This window comes from Callorhinchus milii, unplaced genomic scaffold (assembly GCF_018977255.1).
Source record: "Callorhinchus milii isolate IMCB2004 unplaced genomic scaffold, IMCB_Cmil_1.0 Scaffold20, whole genome shotgun sequence".
NCBI classification, from domain to species: domain Eukaryota; kingdom Metazoa; phylum Chordata; class Chondrichthyes; order Chimaeriformes; family Callorhinchidae; genus Callorhinchus; species Callorhinchus milii.
In genome coordinates this window covers 11,153,350-11,172,021 of record NW_024704761.1, presented here as the reverse complement: position 1 = coordinate 11,172,021, position 18,672 = coordinate 11,153,350, and positions in this window count along the sequence as shown.

Sequence of the window (18,672 nt, the reverse complement as noted above, 5' to 3'; positions counted from 1 at the left end):
CAAAAGAGACGGTGAAAGAGATGGGCAAACTCAGTGTGGTTTATGGAATCTGGGAATTGTCGGAGGAGAGGGTTAACCTTTCGAAACCAGCTGTAAAACAACCAAGTGCACACATGTGCATCCACCACCCCCTCCCTCACGCCTCCTCATAGCACAATGAGTCCTCGCCATAGAAATGGGACCTCCTCTCTGATAACCTGCCACCTGACTCCCTGGATCAGGGACAGTGGTGGGTACTGGAGAGTAGGGAAAGGAGGGTGACTGAAGTCCTGGTCCAAGAGAAAGGTCTTGAGAAGTGCCTTGAAGGAGGCGAGGTGTGGAGTGAGGTGAAGGGAATGTGAGATGGATCATAGAATCATAGAATTATACAGCAAAGAAGGAGGCCATTCGGCTCATCATGGCTGTGCCGGCTCTTTAAAAAGAGCTTCCAAATCAATCCCACACCCCCACTCTCTCCCCATAGCTCTGCAAACTTGTCCTCCCCAAATAATTATCTACTTCTCTCTTAAAAGTTGTTATTGAATCGGCTTCCACCACCTTTTCAGGCAATGCATTCCAGATCCCAACAACTCGCTGTGTGAATTTTTTTTTCCCTATCTCCCTTCTGTTTCTTTTAACAACTATTTTAAGTCAGTGTCCTCGGGTTACCGACCCACCCGCCACTGGAAATAGCTTCTCCTTGTTCACCCTATGAATCCCCTCATAATTTTGAAAACTTCTATTAAGTCTCTTCTTAACCTTCTTTGCTCCAAGGAGAATAACCCTCGCTTCTCTCACCTCTCCTGATCACTGAAGTCCCTCATTCCTGGTACCATCCTGGTCAATCTCCTTCGTACCCCTCTAATGCCTCGACATCCTTCCTAAAGTTTGGGGCCCAGAACTGAACACAGTCTCTCGCTGAGGCCTAACCAGTGTTTTATAAAGGTTCATTATAACTTCCTGACTTTTCTGTAGCAATACAAATGTAATTTTGTTGTTGCTGTTGTTGTTGTATATTGCCTCTCCTCATTCTTCCTCCCAGAATGCATCATTTTGCATTTCTCACATTAAACTTCATCTGCCGCGTGTCGGCCCACGTTACCAGTCTGTCTCTATCCATTTGCAGTCTGTTACTATCCTCCTCACTGTTCACGACTTTTCCTAACTTAGTATCATCTGCAAACTTGGAAATTGTACTCCCTAAACCCAAGTCCAGGTCACTTATGTGGATTCCAAAGTTCCAAAGTATAGACGTAGTTCCAAAGAGTGGGGGAAGAGAGGCTAAAGGTCTGACTGCCGATGGTGGAATGGGCCAGGTGGGGGATGTGGAGCAGCCTGTTGAGTGGATATGGATAGATACGGATAGGTTGATATGGGATCAGCAGTCCACAGAGGTAGGAAGGAGCAAGCACATGGAGTACCTTGAAGCTGAGGATGAGAATTTTGAACTCAAACCTCTGAGGATTGCGGAGCCAGTGGAGCCAGGTGAGGGTGGATGTGATAGGATCATGGAACCTGGTCCGGGAAAGGACATGAGCTGCTGAGTTCTGGATGATCTGTAGCTTGTGGAGGGAAGAGTTGGGAAGGCCCACAAGCAGGGAGTTGGCGTAGTTGAGCCCAGATGTGATGAACGTGTGAATGAGGGTTTTGGTGGCCTGAGGGGTGAGGCAGTGGCAGAGCCGGGCGATGTTGCGGAGGTGGGGGAAGGCAGAGCGGATCATGGCATGGATATGGGGTAGAAAGAACAGTTGAGGTTCAAACAAGATCTCAAGGTTCCGGACTGGCTTAAAAAGGTGGAGTGTGCAACCATGGATGGTGATGCTGTCAGTGCCTGAGGTGAGTGAGGAGGTGCTAACAGGAGCCAATCAGGAGGGCCTCAGTCTTATTAACGTTCAACTGTAAAACGTTAGCTCTTATCCAGGACTTGATGCCTGACAGACAATCTGTCAGGACAGCAGTGGGTCCTGGAGTCGAGGGTAAAGGCAAAGAGAGAGAGAGTTGAGTGTCATCCACGTACATATGGAAGTTGACCCCATGTCTGCGGATGATGTCACCAAGAGAGGGCATGTAGATATTGAAGAGAAGAGGACCAAGGACAGAGCCCTGAGGAACGCCGCACGAGACGGTCTGGGGGCTAGAGGAGAAGCTGTTTGTGGAGACAAAGTGAAAGTGGTGGGAGAAGTAGGATCTGAATCAGTCAAAGGCAAAATTATGAAGGCCGATCCTTGCATTTGATATAGTGTCTTATCTCATCTTCAAGACGTCTCAAAGCGCTACACTGTAAAGTGTAGTGACTGTGTGTTTTATGGGCTAAACGCAGCAACCAATTGTGCGTAAATAGCTGAAGATCAACAGGAAAAGCTCCTTATCAGTTCTGAAAACGGAACTTTTCAGTACTCAAAAGGTTAGTTCGTCTCCGAGATAATTTTAGAATGGTTAGCGGGTGGGTGGGGGCAGTGGGGGGAAGGGAGGAAAGAGGAAATGACAACAGGGGTGTGATCAAGTCTATTTTAGAAGATTCATTTGATGAACGAGAATTATGAGTGTGCCAGTGGGTTTCACCTCTGCACCAGTGGAACTACAGATGAGTCTATTTTTTGTAGGATTGTCATGAGTGAACACTGAGCAGCTATGGTGCAAGCTTACTCCCTGGCCAGCAACAACCGGAACTAAGAATTTGCTTAGTTTCAGGTTATTTCCAAGAACACTTGTACCAGTCATACGCTGGGCAGATTAAATCCATTATGGACCACTCTTTCATCTGAATTTTACCTTGAATGCAATGCCTTGCAGAAGCTGAACTGCAAATCGTCAGAGATTTATAAATATCGTAAAATCTAGGGTAGGGGCTGAATGCCTGACTTCCCAATCTGCCAACACTCTGGGATTTGGAGTGAATATCTCTGTTTTACGATCATTGACTCATCAGCTGCAGCCCTTGACATGGTAACCACCCCCACTGCCTTCTCCCCCATCTCGCATGGCTGAACCTCAGCTCCGTCATGTGATTTACATTTTACATCATGTGGTTCAGCTCCAATAAATGTCAAAGCACTTAAATTCCTAAAGTTTCTGGATAATAATAATAATAATAATAATAATCCTTGCGTTTTGATACAGGGCCTTATCACGTCTTCGAGACATCTCAAAGAGCTTCACAGGTTACACTGTAAAGTGAATTGACTGTGTATTTTGTGGGATTTAGTAAGTCTTTAACCCAGGCCCAATTAAACATTACAGGAACTGACAGGTAACACAGAGTTTCAGAGAGCTACTCCCACAGAGTAAGGTTTACTTTGCAAATCATTCATTTAGTTTTTCTTTTTGGATTAATTCCCTTTGTGTTGAAATCTCACAAACCACTCCTTTGCAAACTTTGACCTGAGTATCACCTCATTGATTTGTCAAGACGGGAGAAGGTATGTTGCAGTTTCCATGTGTAAAACAGCATCAAACTCAACTGTTCAGATCAGTAACAGACTGTTCATTGGGAGGTTTGTTATTTTGGCTTTGATGTCAGTACTGTACTCTCAACTCAGGATTTAAACTCATAGTCTATGCTGAATCTCTTGTGCGATACTGGGGGGTAGGGCTGTATTATTGGAGACATTATCTTTCGGATGAGACATTAAATTGAAATCCTATCTGTCTGCTTGTTCTCCTATGTTTGTTCCTGTGTTTCTATATCAGTCTTGCTCATACATCAAAGTATGGCTTGAACCCACAACCCCTTAGTCGGAGGTTCAAGCCACACTTTGAGGGCTTTGAACTCACAGTCAAGGCTGACACCGATGCGGTGCTTTGGGGTGCACTGCATGGTCGGAGGTGCCGCCCTTTAGATGAAATGTTCCTCAATTCATTTCCACTTTTCTGTGTATTTATGTTCCTATGTTGCTGTTAGTAAGAATAAATAGCACAGGAGAAAGCCGCAGCTAAAATGTGAACCACATGATGTAGCCGCAGGCTGCCGGAGTGTGTTTATGAGGCTGACAAGGGACAAAGTATTTGCATGTGCTGGCACTTGCTCCTGGGCAGATAGTGTGACAAGTTTTCGAATGACCTGAAACAGCTGGAGAAGATCCTTACCCTTGAAGCAACAGGCCTGCAAAGCCTCACCCAAAAACCAAGGAGAGTGAGATATGACAGTCAATGGCTCTCAGATCGCAAAATTTTGACATTACACTGAGCAGCTACATCCCGATTCAGTGTTCAGCTTGCGACCAGGCCTTAATTCTCAAATATTGTGCTGGCTGAAAATTGGGTTAAATCTACAGAGGTGCAAATCTAGGTGCTGTTTCAGGTTGGGGAATATTAAATTAAAGAGCACAGGAGAGATACCCAAATGAACTACATGTATAATAATAATAATAATAATAAAAATCCTTGCTTACGTGTCATAATAATAATGACCCCGTTGAGACTTCTCAAAGCTCATCACAGAATATATCCATCGATTGGCGGATCGCTTTCCGGGGCTAATAATCCCTTCAAAAAAAAAAATTTGGTCGCTCAATCCATGACTGTTTGTGGGACACCGCTGTGTGCAATTGGCTGCTGCATTTTGCCCACAAAATATACTGTCAATTCACTTTACAGTATATTCTGTGAAGCGCTTTGAGACGTTTCAAAGACGTGATAAGGCGTTATATTAAATGCAAGGATTATTGTTCCATTATTATATTGGAAGGTGGATTGCCTGTGTATTTTGTGGGCGAAACTATCTGAAAACCTGCCTATACATCCTACCAATTAAGGCTTTGACTCGCAGGATTAAGGACACGATTACGCCTCCAAGTCTCATTAATGAGTCAGGCAGGTTGGTCACCCATCATCACGGTCCTGGATTACTACGGAGGTGTCTTACTCCAGACTCAGACGAAGCCCCCGGAGAGAAAGGGTGAAGGTTCAAGTTCCGACATTCTCCCAGCAAAGGAATTGATGAATCTGTGGGCCTTTTTGTCCTGTCTGTGGAACTATGTGTCTGAAGCCTAAAACGTTCAGGTTCCAATTGTGGCACTCAACAAACCGAACCACTTGGAATGTTACCCAGTTCCCACAGTTAGAATGCACTTACTGAGCCACTCAGTATTATACGAGCTGTTACTATCTTCCTCTGGTGGGGGAGGTAAGGGAGCTGGGGGGGGGGGCTGAGCTGGCTCCAGGGTGAACTGCTTGGTAACAGAATGATGGATATGCGGTCAATCCCAGTTCCTGAGCCAGACTTTGAGACGTTCTCCCGACGTGAAAGGCACTACATCAAATGCTTCAGAACTCTCTCCTCCAATCCCTCCTCCTTGCCCCCTCCTTCCCCTCTGTTAGATCGTGATTGAAAACCGTGCTTACAGTCACCTCCTCCCTCCCTCTGGCTCAGCGTCAGGCTCCACCACTGTTAAGCTCTCCAGCGTGAAGGGCGATATTTAAATGCAAGTTGTTGTTGTTGCTTAGATAGCCAAAGATATCCAAATCAAATTATTATTATTGTTATCGGTTTCGCCCCCAAAACACACAGTATATTCTGCGAAGCGCTTTGAGACGTCTCGAAGTCATGATAAGGCGTGATAATCCAATGCAAGGATTATTATTATTATTAAAATGGCGGGCAGAACAGGCTCGACGAGCTGAGTGTCCCACTCCTGTCCCTGCCTGCCGAACTGCTCGGTGACGGGCGATAACTGAAAGGAGGACAACGGTCACGGAGTAAATAGATCAGCTCCCATTGGCATGCGCTGGTGTGTGACCTGGCTGATTATCTGTCAGAATTTATCGAGACACCTGTCGAAGAAATAATTCTATTTATTTGACATGTAATCTGCATTCCTCAACAGAAAGAGACACTTTGTCCTTCTCAAACACCCTGAAATGCCAGCGCCTAAAGGCATGCGTATTTTCCTCTGGGCCATTCTTCAGCTGTTTGGAGAGTCCTGTCAGGGCTGAGTGTTGCCTGATAATCTAATCTAATTATCACCCTCGACTGCATGCCACAAACTTTGTGGGGTGGGGGGGGGCAACAGGCCATTACTTTCACCGCCTGCTCCAGCTGTCTACAACATGCGTCCTTTCGCCTGTTTGGGATGTCGTTGTGTCAGGGAGTTGGTAGCAATGCCTGACAGTGAGCCCGAGAATGCTAAGAAGCCGAGTGATTTGGTGCTAATAATAAATACCCCAGTCAACCTCGTGCAGATAAGGGCAACCGGGCCTTAACCTTTACCCGCTGATGCTAACATTAGTGTGTTCCATTTCCAGTTGGAGGTGCTAATGGCAATGATCTGAAATCGCTCCGAGCCACAGAATGAAATTTTCCGGGTGGGGAGGGGTGTGTGGGGTGGGTGGGGGCAGGAGGGGAGGGAGGGAGTGCATTGTATACAATAAATAAATGGATAATGCTTGCATTGGATCCAGTACTGTACACATCGAAAGGAAACCTCCAAGCGCTTCACTGGAGTTTCACTGTAAAGTGCAGTGATTGTGTATAAAACACACCAGCCATTCCCCACAAAACAACAACAACTTGCATTTATATAGCTCCCCTCGTGCAGTGTAACATCCCAGAGCCCTTTGTCCTGCAAAACACATAGTTACTACGCTTCACAGTATATCTCCTTTGGGAGTCTTCACGTAAAAGGCACTATACCAAATATAAGGATTATTATGGTTATTATAGCATTAGCTGCAAGGGAGTTTCCCCCGTACCGTGGCCAACAATCCCCCCCCAAAACAAAACCGTAATGGCCGACAATGTCCGCGGTCTACATCTTACAGTAAATGCCGTGAAGCGTGTCGAGATCTAAAAAAGGACGGCACTTCCGACATCACAGCTCTCTCCCCAGCGCTGCCCTGGAGCATGGACCGCCCGCCAGGTTCAGTCATCGAACAACACAACTGTCTCTGTGTGAAAAAAGGTTTTTTTTTAAAATGAAAAAGTCAATTTTTGTAATTCTCTTTGATGGCTGCGGGGGGTGTTGTCAGGGTAACGGCGGGTGTTGGAGCCGTGCTGCCTTAAGCCACAGAGGGTGATTGTACGTCTTGGGACGGGAAAGTCTCTCGCTGTGGCTCACAGCGGCCTCGGTCTCTCCCAGCCGCCCGATGAAGGATGGGAAGAGGATGGCAGCTTTTAAGGCGCTGTGCAAATAGGCAAGAGCATCAATGAAACAAATACCCCAGCAGTGAGATGCCGACACAGAGGGGGAGATCAAAGGTCTTGTGGGCTCACAATAACAGCAGTGACGGGAAGAGAAGAGATTGGGATCAAAGAGGAAGCTGGTTTCAGCAGATGAATGGATGGAAGGAAAAAGGCCGGTCGGAAAATGCACAAAAGAGGATAGAACTAAATGAACCATCAAGATGTTTGAGTCCGGACTTTTACATTTCAAAAGGCAAACAGCAGATGATGAACGACTGATTTCCCCGACTGTGGCTCAGCATTGACAAGTCTGCGAGTGTAAGGAGCTGCCATTCTCGTGACCAAAAGCAACACTGATCACATGCCGTCCCCTGCTATTGACTTGTAGAGAACTAAATATTGATGTTTGCTCGCTTTACTTTAACGCTATTAGCCAGACTGTAATAATAATAATAATCCTTGCATTTGATACATCACGTCTCAAAGCGCTTCACAGAATATAATAAATAATAATAATAATCCTTGCATTTGATATAGCGTTTTTCACGTCGGGAGGACGTCCCAAAGCGCTTCACAGAACACACTGTAAAGTGAATTGACTGTATATTTGTGGGCGAACACGGCAGCCAATTGCGCACAGCAATGTCCCACAAACAGTCGTGGATTGAAGTGACCAATTTTTTTTTCTGGAGAGATTATTATCAGGCGTGTGGAGTAAGAAAACTTGCCCAAGGTTTCGCCCTGACCTGCCGGGAATCGAACCCAGGTCTCTCGCTTGAGAGGCGAGTGCTCTAACCCCTGAGGAATTGAGTAAGGTCTCAACTTGAGGATCATTCTCGTAAAATTTAAGATCTTAAATTTATTTACCTCGCGGTCAGTAGGAACCCGGTTGTTAGTTGAGTGGCGGATCACTTTCCGCGGATAATAATCCCTTTTAAAAAAAATTTGGTCATTCAGTCCACGACTGTTTGTGGGACACCGCTGTGCAAAATTGGCTGCTGCATTTCACCCACAAAATGTCCAGTCACTACACTTTACAATATATTCTCTGAAGCGCTTTGAGACGTCTCAATGTCGTGATGAGGTGCTGTATCAAATGCAAGGATTATTATTATTATCTTGCAGTATTATGGTAAATTCTCAAATTCTTTCTATAATTTGGGAAACGTTTTGTTTGTTATGGAACAAGAACAACCAATATATGGTGCCCTTCAACGGGGCTGAATAGTGGTGAGGTTGGACACCTAGCAAGGGAAAAAAGGAAGGGAGGGGATGTGGCCATAGACACAATTGAAGAGGTAGGTTTTCAGGTAGAGTTTAAAGACAGATAAAGAGTGGTCGAGGTGCAGGGATTGAGGCAAACAGTTCATGGAATTAGGATTTTCCTGATAAGGAACTGTACACTTTCGGTAGAGCTTTTGAAAAGTTGTAGAGATGAGGTTAAGATACAACGCAATACAAATTTACATTTATATAGCGGCGATCATGGCAGGATAAGGAAATCGGGTAAAAGTCAGATCTGAAAGCGAGGCCTGGTCGTGAAAATGGGAAAGGTGGCAACTCAGGATTTTGTACCTTTTCCAAAATGAAACCAATTGTTATTTTCAAAGAGGGAATTAGATAATATGTGGAAAGGAGAACTCTAAATGGTGTCAGGGGAAAGGCAGGAGATAGGGTCTAAACAGATAGTTCTTTCATAATTTCGCCCACAAACTTTACAGTATATTCTGTGAAGCGCTTTGAGACCTCTCAACAAAGTGATAAGGTGCTATATCAAATGCAAGGATTATTACTATTATTATTATTCCATAAGAACCAGCTCAGGCCTTCTGTGATATAAATCTCCATGTCATCAAGAGTCATCAACACTCTGAGTCATGAATCTTGATGAACCACATAGAGGTGTACCATCAGTGGGAGATCCCAACACACACACTCTGGGGTCCCCAAGCCTTGGCTCCTGCCAATCTGGTAAGCAAGGAGGGTCTCTCTAGAAAGACAGAGTGTGCATTCCATTCTAAGCATAGGGAAATTTCCATGTGTAGGTGGTATAAATATAACATTCAGTCTGGTTTGGATACTCTTAAATTTGGTGATGGGTTTCCGCATGTGTCAGACACCTGGTTAACCAAAACACTTTGGTGGGCAAACATTCAGACACCTTGCCCCCATTCTCAGGAACTCTGTCTAAACGTTTCCATCTTGCACCCTCCCTCTCTGATTGCAAAGCCCTGCTTTTTCAATCATCGACCTCCTCTCTCATTATCTTCCAGCCTGCTCAGGCTCCCACTTTATCTCTACAAACTTTACAAATACACAGTCACTACACATCACGGTAAAATCCTGTGAAATGCTTTGAGTCATCTCGACGACGAGGTAAGGCGCTGCATCAAATGCGGGCATTGTCATTATGATAAGCTCTTGGAGACATTTCATAGATTCGTAAAAATATTACGGCACAGAAGGAGTCCATGCGGCCCATCGTGCCTGTAGAGCCAGTCTTTGGAAGAGTTACCCAATCAGTCCCATTCCCCCACTCTTTTCCCACATCCTTGCAAATTTGCATTCCAGACTGTAACAACTCTCTGCGTAAAAAATGTCTCCTCATCTGGTTCTTTTGCCAATTATCTTAAATCTGTGTCCCTTGGTTACCGACCCACCTGTCAGAGTTTCTCCCTATTTACTCGATCAAAACCCCTCATAATTTGGAACACCTCTATTAAATCTCCCCTTAACCTTCTCTGCTCTAAGGAGAACAATCCCAGCTTCTCTAGTCATTTAGCTACTTGAAGGTGCCTTATAAGTTGTTGTTGTTAGCATCAGTTTACGCTCAGCAGCCTCCTCCTGTGCTAGAGCTCTTGATTTCTCAGAGGATGATACTCACTCACTCGTATCTCATAGCTACACCGTTCCTTTGTGATTCCAGCTATATATTCATACGGCAGCGCTGTGGAGCCATGAATTCCAAACAAACTCGAGGTTTAGCTTTTTAAATATTATTAGAGAGGTCTCCTTGGGGACTAGTTATAAGTGATGTCAGACGCACATTAACTGTGGGCTTATTCCTATCAGTCATCTCACTATGAAATTCCTGTCTCGGACTTTGTGTAACTTTATAATGGGCCATTCAGTTTTACTTGGCTTCCATCTGCTTCCTTGGCCTTGTTGTTTTTCAATACTTCCTGCTTTATCGCGCAATAAATAGGAAACCCTAATTTAATTGTCCTTATTCATTTAATTTCCTCAATGTAGCATGAAGGGAAGCATTACTAAAACGCTGTTGTGTGTTAAATAGAAGTCCTATCTTGCTCAATGAATATGGGGTTATTTGCATAGAAACCTCCAATGTGGGTGGCACAACAAATACACAGAGAGACTGTGCTGTTCAAACATATACATTAGCAGAGTTCTACACAGTACACTTAACACTTTGCTCTTAGGAATTTCAGGAATTTTTGCTGCATTCAGTCAGAGATGGGTTCATCATTCATACTGCGGAGACTGTGTATGGTGGCTCAGTGTTGTATACTGGCTCTGCTTTTAATTAGAATCCATCCATCATAATAAGATTTCCCCATTTATAATCTGTTGCCATATAATCTGTTACCAACCTTTCTCCTCACCCCATCCTTGCAAGGTTCAGCTCCCACCATCCTCTCCTGCTCCAAGCTTCCTGCACAGTTACAATTTCAAAAACAGACAGTATGTTTGCCCACCATGACCTCAATGATAATTAGATTACACACTGCTGGATGCCCTTAATGCTCGAGTGCCAAAAATGGTGGCACTCGAACCTCTGGATCAGGAAAGTTGTGGGTTCAAGTCCTATGTAGGGTCTTGGAACTCATATAGTCTAAGCTGACATTCCAACTGAGGAACCCTCCACTGCAGGGTGTGCAGTCATAGATACATAGACATAGAAACAGGAGGAGGCTATTCAGCCCCTTGAGCCTGTTCCGCCATTTTATAAGATCATGGCTGATCTTTTCCTCAAGTCAAGGAAAAGTTACCCGCCTTGCCCCATATCCCTTAATATCCTGACTTAACGAATATTCATTTACCTCCATCTAGAAAGTGTGAATGGATGGAGGGAGAGTTCCAGATTTTCACTTGCTTTTGGATGAGATGTTAAACAGAGCTGTCTGTTTCCGTGAATGTTATAGATCCCAGAGCACTATTCAAAAAGAAAAGGGATGTGCACCAGATCCAGCCAAATTGGCCCTTCACCTCATGACTGCGTGTGGGAGATTGACACACACAAACAGTCATATGAAGTCCTGTAGCTTAGTAGTTAGAGGATTTGCCTTGCATGCGAGAGACCTGAGTTTGGTTCCTGGGCAGGGTGAAAAGTTGGGCAAGTTTCCTTGCTCCATACACCTCTGTTAACCTAACAGTAAGTAGGAACCTTACTAGTCGATTGGCGGATTATAATAATAATGATTTGGTCACTTAATCCATGAATGTTTGTGGGACGCTGCTGTATTTCGCCCACAAAATACAGTCAATTCACTTTACAGTATATTCTGTGAAGTGCTTTAGAAGACAACAACAACAACAACAACAAGATTCCATTTATAAAGCGCCTTTCACGTCAGGAGGACGTCCCAAGGCGCTGCACAGTTGGGTCATGACCCGAGCAGGGGGAAATGGTCAGGGTGAGGGGAGGGAAGGGAGGGAGCGAGGAGGGGGAAATGGTCAGGGTGAGGGGAGGGAAGGGAGGGAGCGAGGAGGGGGTAGAGAGTCAAGAGGGGAGCTGAAGGCATGGTCAAAGAGAAAGGTTTTGAGACCGGCCTTGAAGGAGGAAAGGGAGGAAGCGACGAAGGCACTGGGGGATGGAGTTCCAGAGCCTGGGGGCTGAGAGGCTGAAGGCCCGACCACCGATGGTAGAGCGGTTGGGGCGGGGGACGTGGAGCAGACCGGAGCCAGAGGAACGGAGGGTACGGGCAGGTAGGTAGGGGGATAGTAGGTTGGAGAGGTAGGAGGGAGCAAGGCCGTGAATGGACGTGAAGACGTGATAAGACGTGATAAGGCGCGATATCAAATGCAAGGATTATTATTATTGTTGTTATTATTATTATTATTGTTGTTAATACCCTTGATGGGTTATTACTGTAAAGCACTTTGAGACATTTTGACATGATAAGACCCGACAAGAACTCAAGATCTTGCTTTCACATTGCCCTTCAGGCAAAACACGTAAGCTTATTCTGTCAAGCAATTATCTTCTGTTTTGATTTGGGAGCTGAAGTAAATGGAAGAACAATTCTGATGCAGGGTACAAGGATCGAGGAATCCTGAGCCAGTTCAGCAGGTCTTTTACACCATTGGCGGGCGGGCCTTCTGCCACTCTGCCCCACCCTCTGGAACTCCATCCCACAGTCCCTCCGCCTTGCCCCCTCCCCTGCCTCCTTCAAGACCCATCTCAAGACCCTCCGCTTCAATTGTGCCTTCGGTCACCCTCCTACGCCTACCCTCCCCGCCCTCCACCCCTCCTGATCCCAACCACCAGCTCGGGTGCGGATCCCTGACTGTCCAGCGCCTTGGGACGTCCTCCTGACGGAAAGTCGCTGTGATAATGTCATTTGTTGTTGTTTTGGGCTGGGTAGCTGATGTAATTACGGTGCAAAATGTATTCTCAATTGTTCTGTTGTGTCCGAAAAACACTCTTGTTAATGATACCCTCGGAGAAAGACGTCACTTGAAAACCTGGTGAACAGCTTGTCTTAATGTTTCAGCACTGTGGATTCTACATAAACAGGCATCCCGTCCCAGCACGGCCCTAATTTAAGCAGTGAATTCCGACGTGCCAGATGACTCCAATTAGAAAGAGTTCCTGATCTCAGCACAAAATAATAATAATAATCCATCCATTTTTTGATGTAGCTCATCGCATCTTCGAGATGTCTCAAAAGAGCTTCACAGAATATATTATAAAATGAATTTACTGTATATTTTGTGGGCGAAACATGGCAGCCAATTGCGCACAGAGGCGTCCCACAAACCGTCGTGGATTGAGAAAATAATTGGTAGTCACTTGTGGTAATGAATTTGACACTCTAACATCCCTCTGAGTGAAGAAATTACTTCTCACCTCTTGCCCGAATCTTCTGCTAATTCCCCAATTAACGGAAATCCTTTTTTCCCGCCATTTACCTTGTCATGAATTTGATTTATGCAAAGCAATATTTGAACTTTTAAGACCAATATGAGACAGTAGCATCCTTTCATCTGGACAGACTCTATTTAACTAAAAATAAACAGGTATTACAGACAGCCTGAGGGATGGGGAGACAGTGTATGTCTAACTTCTTTGTTGCCTCGAGGAAATGTGGCCAGGATGCAGCGAGGCTAAAATGTCAGAACCCTCACCCAAGGAAATGTCACCGAGCATTTGCAATAATAATTATCCTTGCATTTGACACAATGCTTTTGACATCAAAATGCCTCAAAGCACTTCCCAGGTAATTATGATCAAGTGTAGTGTCTGTGCAGTTGCAGGCAAATGTGCTGCCAGCTTATGAATGGCAACGTCCCACATACAGCCAAGACAAGAAGAACGACTTTATCTGTTGTGATTGTTGGCCTGGAGGAACTCCCTTCCGTTTTTGACGAGTTTCATTGCAATTTTTAGCATCCACCTGAACAAGCGGGCGTGAAATTATTTGAAAGGAACAAAGGCTTTACTTTCTGTTTTTTGGAGGTAGAAATAATAATAATACGTGCATTTGATATACTGACGTAACACATCATTGAGAAGTCTCAATGTGCTTCAGAGAATTTACCGTAAAGTGTATTTTGTGGTCGAAAATTGGCAGCCAATTGCGCTCAGTAATGTCCCATAAACAGTTGTTGATTGAGTGACATACAATACGAATAATTGTAAGTTCAACAGTGCCAGCTAAAACATGATATTGCATTTTTAATCAGATCGGAATGTTTTATTGCCACCGATATTCAGCCTGACCTCCGAGGCTTCCTAGAATCTGCTTTACCTGGTAAATATTTATTTTACTTACTGCCATTTGCTCAGGCTGCTCGCCAGGACGTTCAAATATTTTCTTTCCCAAGTCCCGCTGATTACTGCCCGTCTTTCTCTCTGATTTCTTTTCCCAGGATGAGCTGACTGAGCTGACAATAAGACTGAGCCTTTCTGGCACATTTAAAAGCTTTAGTGTGTTATTGAACTATGGATTCCCTGCACTAACATCTGGCTCCACAGTCATTTAACACTTAATGTACAAACGGCACAGCGAGATATCTCATACTCAGTGTATTCTCATCTTTTGCAGTTCATATAGCCCTGATCCATTTCTCATTACGGTTTTGCTGTCAGTTCAAATCAATCAGGTTGTCTCAGTTAGTAGCACTCTCGCCTCTGACAGTGTAACCTGCGAAGCTTTTGGAGACATTTTTTCTGACTTATTGTTTTTTGGTGACGTCTCCATTGTCTCCTTCAAGGCCCGTCTCAAGATCCTCCTCTTTGACTGCCCTTCGGTCACCCTCCTAACCCTACCCTCCTTGCCCTCCACTCCTCCTGATCCCATCCCCCAGCTCGGATCCAAATTCCTGAATGTCCAGCGTAAATGCAATTTGTTGTTCTTCTTGTTTTCCAGACATGAAAGGCGCTATACAATAGATGATTGTTATAATCAGTATCTTCAGGTGAGACCCAAGACTTTGTTGGCAACGCAACCAGAGGCCACGGAAGGAAGAATACTGATTGACCTTTGCATTTCAGAGCATGTCCCATCACTAACATACCACTTTTGACAAAGACTTTAGGAACCTTTCTGAATTACAGGAGTTAAAAATGGGGATTGTGATGTGATAATTATCATCAGTGATAATCGGAACCCTGTGAACCTTTTTGCCTTGTGCTTCTCTGAAAGATCCCCAATCATTTCCTTTCTTCAAAATATGGTTCAGGTCCCTTTGTATGATATCAAAGTGAGAGTTAGGTGACATTTCATGACAGATTCGATCACAAAGAAAACCCAGATCGGTACTTTAGGATGCACCAAGGCAGTAGTAAACAAAGGACAGGGTTTAAAGGGTTAAATTGCAAGGACAGGTTGCATAAACTTGGTTTCTATTCTCTTGAGTTTAGAAGGTTGAGGTGCAATCTGATTGAGTTTTTTTTAAATAATAAAGAGAATCGAACTCTTTCCTCTGGTGGGGAATCCAGAACAAGGAGAGCATCATCTTAAAATTAGAGCGAGGCCATTCAGGAGCGAAATCAGGAGGCAGTTTTTCACTTAAAAGGTAGTGGAAATCTGGAACCTTCCCCAAAAGGCTGAGGATGATTGATCCATTTAAATTTACAAGACCGAGGTAGATAGATATGTGTTAAGTCAGGGTAATAAGGGATATGGGGCAAGGGCGGATAAATGGAGTTGAGATACATATCAGCCATGATCTTATAGAATGGCGGAACGGGCTCAAGGGGCTGAATGGCCTACTCCTTCCCATGTTCCTATGACACAGGTTCAATATTGTAAAGGGCAATTTCGAGACTGACACCAGGAAGATTTTCTTTACTCAGAGGGTAAATCCTTCTCCATTAACTCTCTGGCACTGCTTATCACAATAGAAACGTGCCACCTACTTCCCACCAACAATAAAACTCTAGCATCCGCCTGACACTGGAAGGCCACATCGATGGGGAAGATTAGGAGGGAGAGCAAGATATAAAATGACAGCAATTGACAGAGAGAAAGGGGTTACTAAACTCTGGTTTAAATGCAGGATGACAACGCCTCACAAATTGAAACCATATTTGAGAGAATTCAAGACTTTGACTTTGGATGAAGTCCTCCCATTCCAGTTGACAACTTTTCTTTGGAATAAATATTTCTGCCTTAATTTGGATGAGAGTTCAGGGAATACCCTCCATTTTGCTGCTGAAACTGACCCAACTTTGAATGCAATGGAGGGTTTGTGTAATGCCAGAAATATGAATGACTGGAATATTTGACACAGGAGGGGAAGGGGGGGAACGATAAGAGTAGTTTGTTCTAAAATTTAGAAATTTACAAAGCCCAGTGTATTTGCTCTGAATCAGAGCAATTAATCAGTGCTGGAATTTACTCTAAAAGCTTTGCAAGTTAACTAAATCAACAAACTGTTTAAAATAACGTGTTCCCTTGTCGAGATTTTCACTTTCCTCCCATCTTGGCCCATTTGATCTCGGCACGAGAGAGATGGGTGTTGCTCCCTGGTGTCCTGTCTGCCAATCACCCAGATAAAATCAGTGACTCACTCCATGGCTGCTTGTGGAACGTCAGTCACTGGGTACAAATTGGCTGACAAATGCACAATCTCTTCAGTTTAAAGTCAAATCCCGTGAAGCGCTTTGAGACGTTTCGACGACGCAATAAAGTGCCATGACAAATGCATCTTAACATTATTAATATTTACATCTCGAAGAAATGATCGAGTACCCGGTATAATTGGTTCTTCTGGATAAAATTATAAACGCTCTTTCTGCCCACAACACGACTCCTACGCTATGTGATCATGAGGGGCCAACGTGCTGTTCTGAGTCAAGGTCTCAGTGCCTCTCACATGGCAAAAAGCTGAAACAAACACATTATAAGCGAATGAGTCACTTCAGTGTCCTGTGCTTTGCAGAGGGTTGGATTTCTGAGTTTACAGCCTGTGTCGAGCTGCTTATTAAACCCAGATGGCTGAGTTATGAGCCTAAAAAGATTAAAAAAATGCAGAGCTCACAGCACTGAAAGGAATGGTCTGTCTTGGGTTATGAATGGCTGAAAACTAAATATTCCAAAGGAATAAGTGTTGGCATTCCACTGGATGTGTCTGCGTGCACCTCTGCTCATCAAAGACCCACTGAAATCTGATCAAGCCTCAGCGCTTTTGGAGTCTTTAAGCAGGAAACCCACTCTAGACAGCCTCCACTGCTCGTCAACTTCCAATACAAAGTCTAGGAGCAGGAGCCACACAGGATCATGAGAGGATAAAGAATGCCCTTTGGCCCATTTTGAGCTCATGCTTCCAGAACTCATCTCTACCCCGCACTCCCATCAAAGCGTTGAACCTTTTACTAAACAATCTCAACCTCCAGGCCTCCACCACCCTGGAGATCAGTGTTCTCAGACTACATCTCTGATGTTTCTTTAATGACTGGTCACCGACAGTCCAGCCTGCTTCACTTCCCTCACCTTGCTCATCGCACCTTTGGTGGTCAGGCCTTCAGCTCTCTGCCCGCACCCTCTGGAACTCCATCGCACAGTCTGACTGCCTCATCCCTTTCCTTGCCTCCTTCAAGCCCTGTCTCACCGTGCCTTTGGTCAATCTTCTACCCTTACCCTCCCCGCCCTCCCCTCCCTCCTGATCCCAACCACCAGCTTGGACGCAGATCCCTGACTGTCCAGCGCCTTGGGATGTCCTCCTGACACGAAAGGCGCTATACAAATGTAAGTTGTTGTTGTTGTCCAGTGTCTGACTAGAGAGGAGGGAGTAAGAGGATTCTAATCACAAAATTTTAGGAGTTAAATCCAGATTAATCTGATCTCTCATTGCTTGAGGTGTTAAATTGTTCAGTGCGATATACACTGAAATAATAATAATTAACCTTGTATTTGATATATCGCTTCATCACGTCTTCAAGACATCTCAAAGCGCTTCACAGAATACACTGCAAAGTGAATTGACTGTATATTTAGTTGGCAAAATGAAATCCATTGCTTGCTAAAGGCAATAATTGGTTGGAGAAATCATATCACCCCTTGAAAGGCCTTAACCTGGGGGCAGCTTCCAGGTGAAGCCATGACTCCAGCTGGACAGAGTGGGTTGCGCATGATATCGCATTACATCACAACAGCAGCGTGCAGTGAGACGAATGTGACTGATCTGTCACAACTGTTGACCGTATCTGGCCTCCTTCGTTCAGAAACGTGGGGAGCACAGCTGCACATGACTCCCACTTAGGAAAAGGAGCTTCATCTCATCAGACGCTCCTCCTGCCAAGTCTCCGTGCCATAAATATTCTGTCAAAATATTTTTCCAACCGGGACTGGGTGGTACAGTAGGTTAAAAGCACTCGCTTTTCATCTCTAGAGTATGTGTTGGAATTCATTTCCAGATTGATGTAGGCTCTTTTCTCCTCTGTTGGCTGTAAGAGTGATAAGCAAAGCAGGTTTGGATAATGTCAACCCATTTCCTTTTTGGGAATGAATCCAGGTCAAAGATTTCCATATAGTCTGACAGTACACTGCATCTCTTCCACTCGATATCACAGAGTGCACAGAAATAGCCCATTTGGTTCATCAAGTCTGGGTGCTGTCGCAATGTCCTCCCAATGTAAAAGACGCTATACAAATGTAATTTTGTTGTTGTTGTTTTTCTCCCCCAAAACTAGCCTCCTGTTGAAATCCTACTCCCCTGTTTGCTCCCCGCACCCTTTAATTTTTTTTCAAGCATCTATCCAATTCCCTTCTGAAGCAATTTATGGAAACTACATTCCAACCGCCTGCTGTGTAGGGAAGATTTGTTTCTATCCTCCCCTTTCTTTGCTTTTCTGATTATCTTGTGTTTGTGAGCAGGAATGCTCT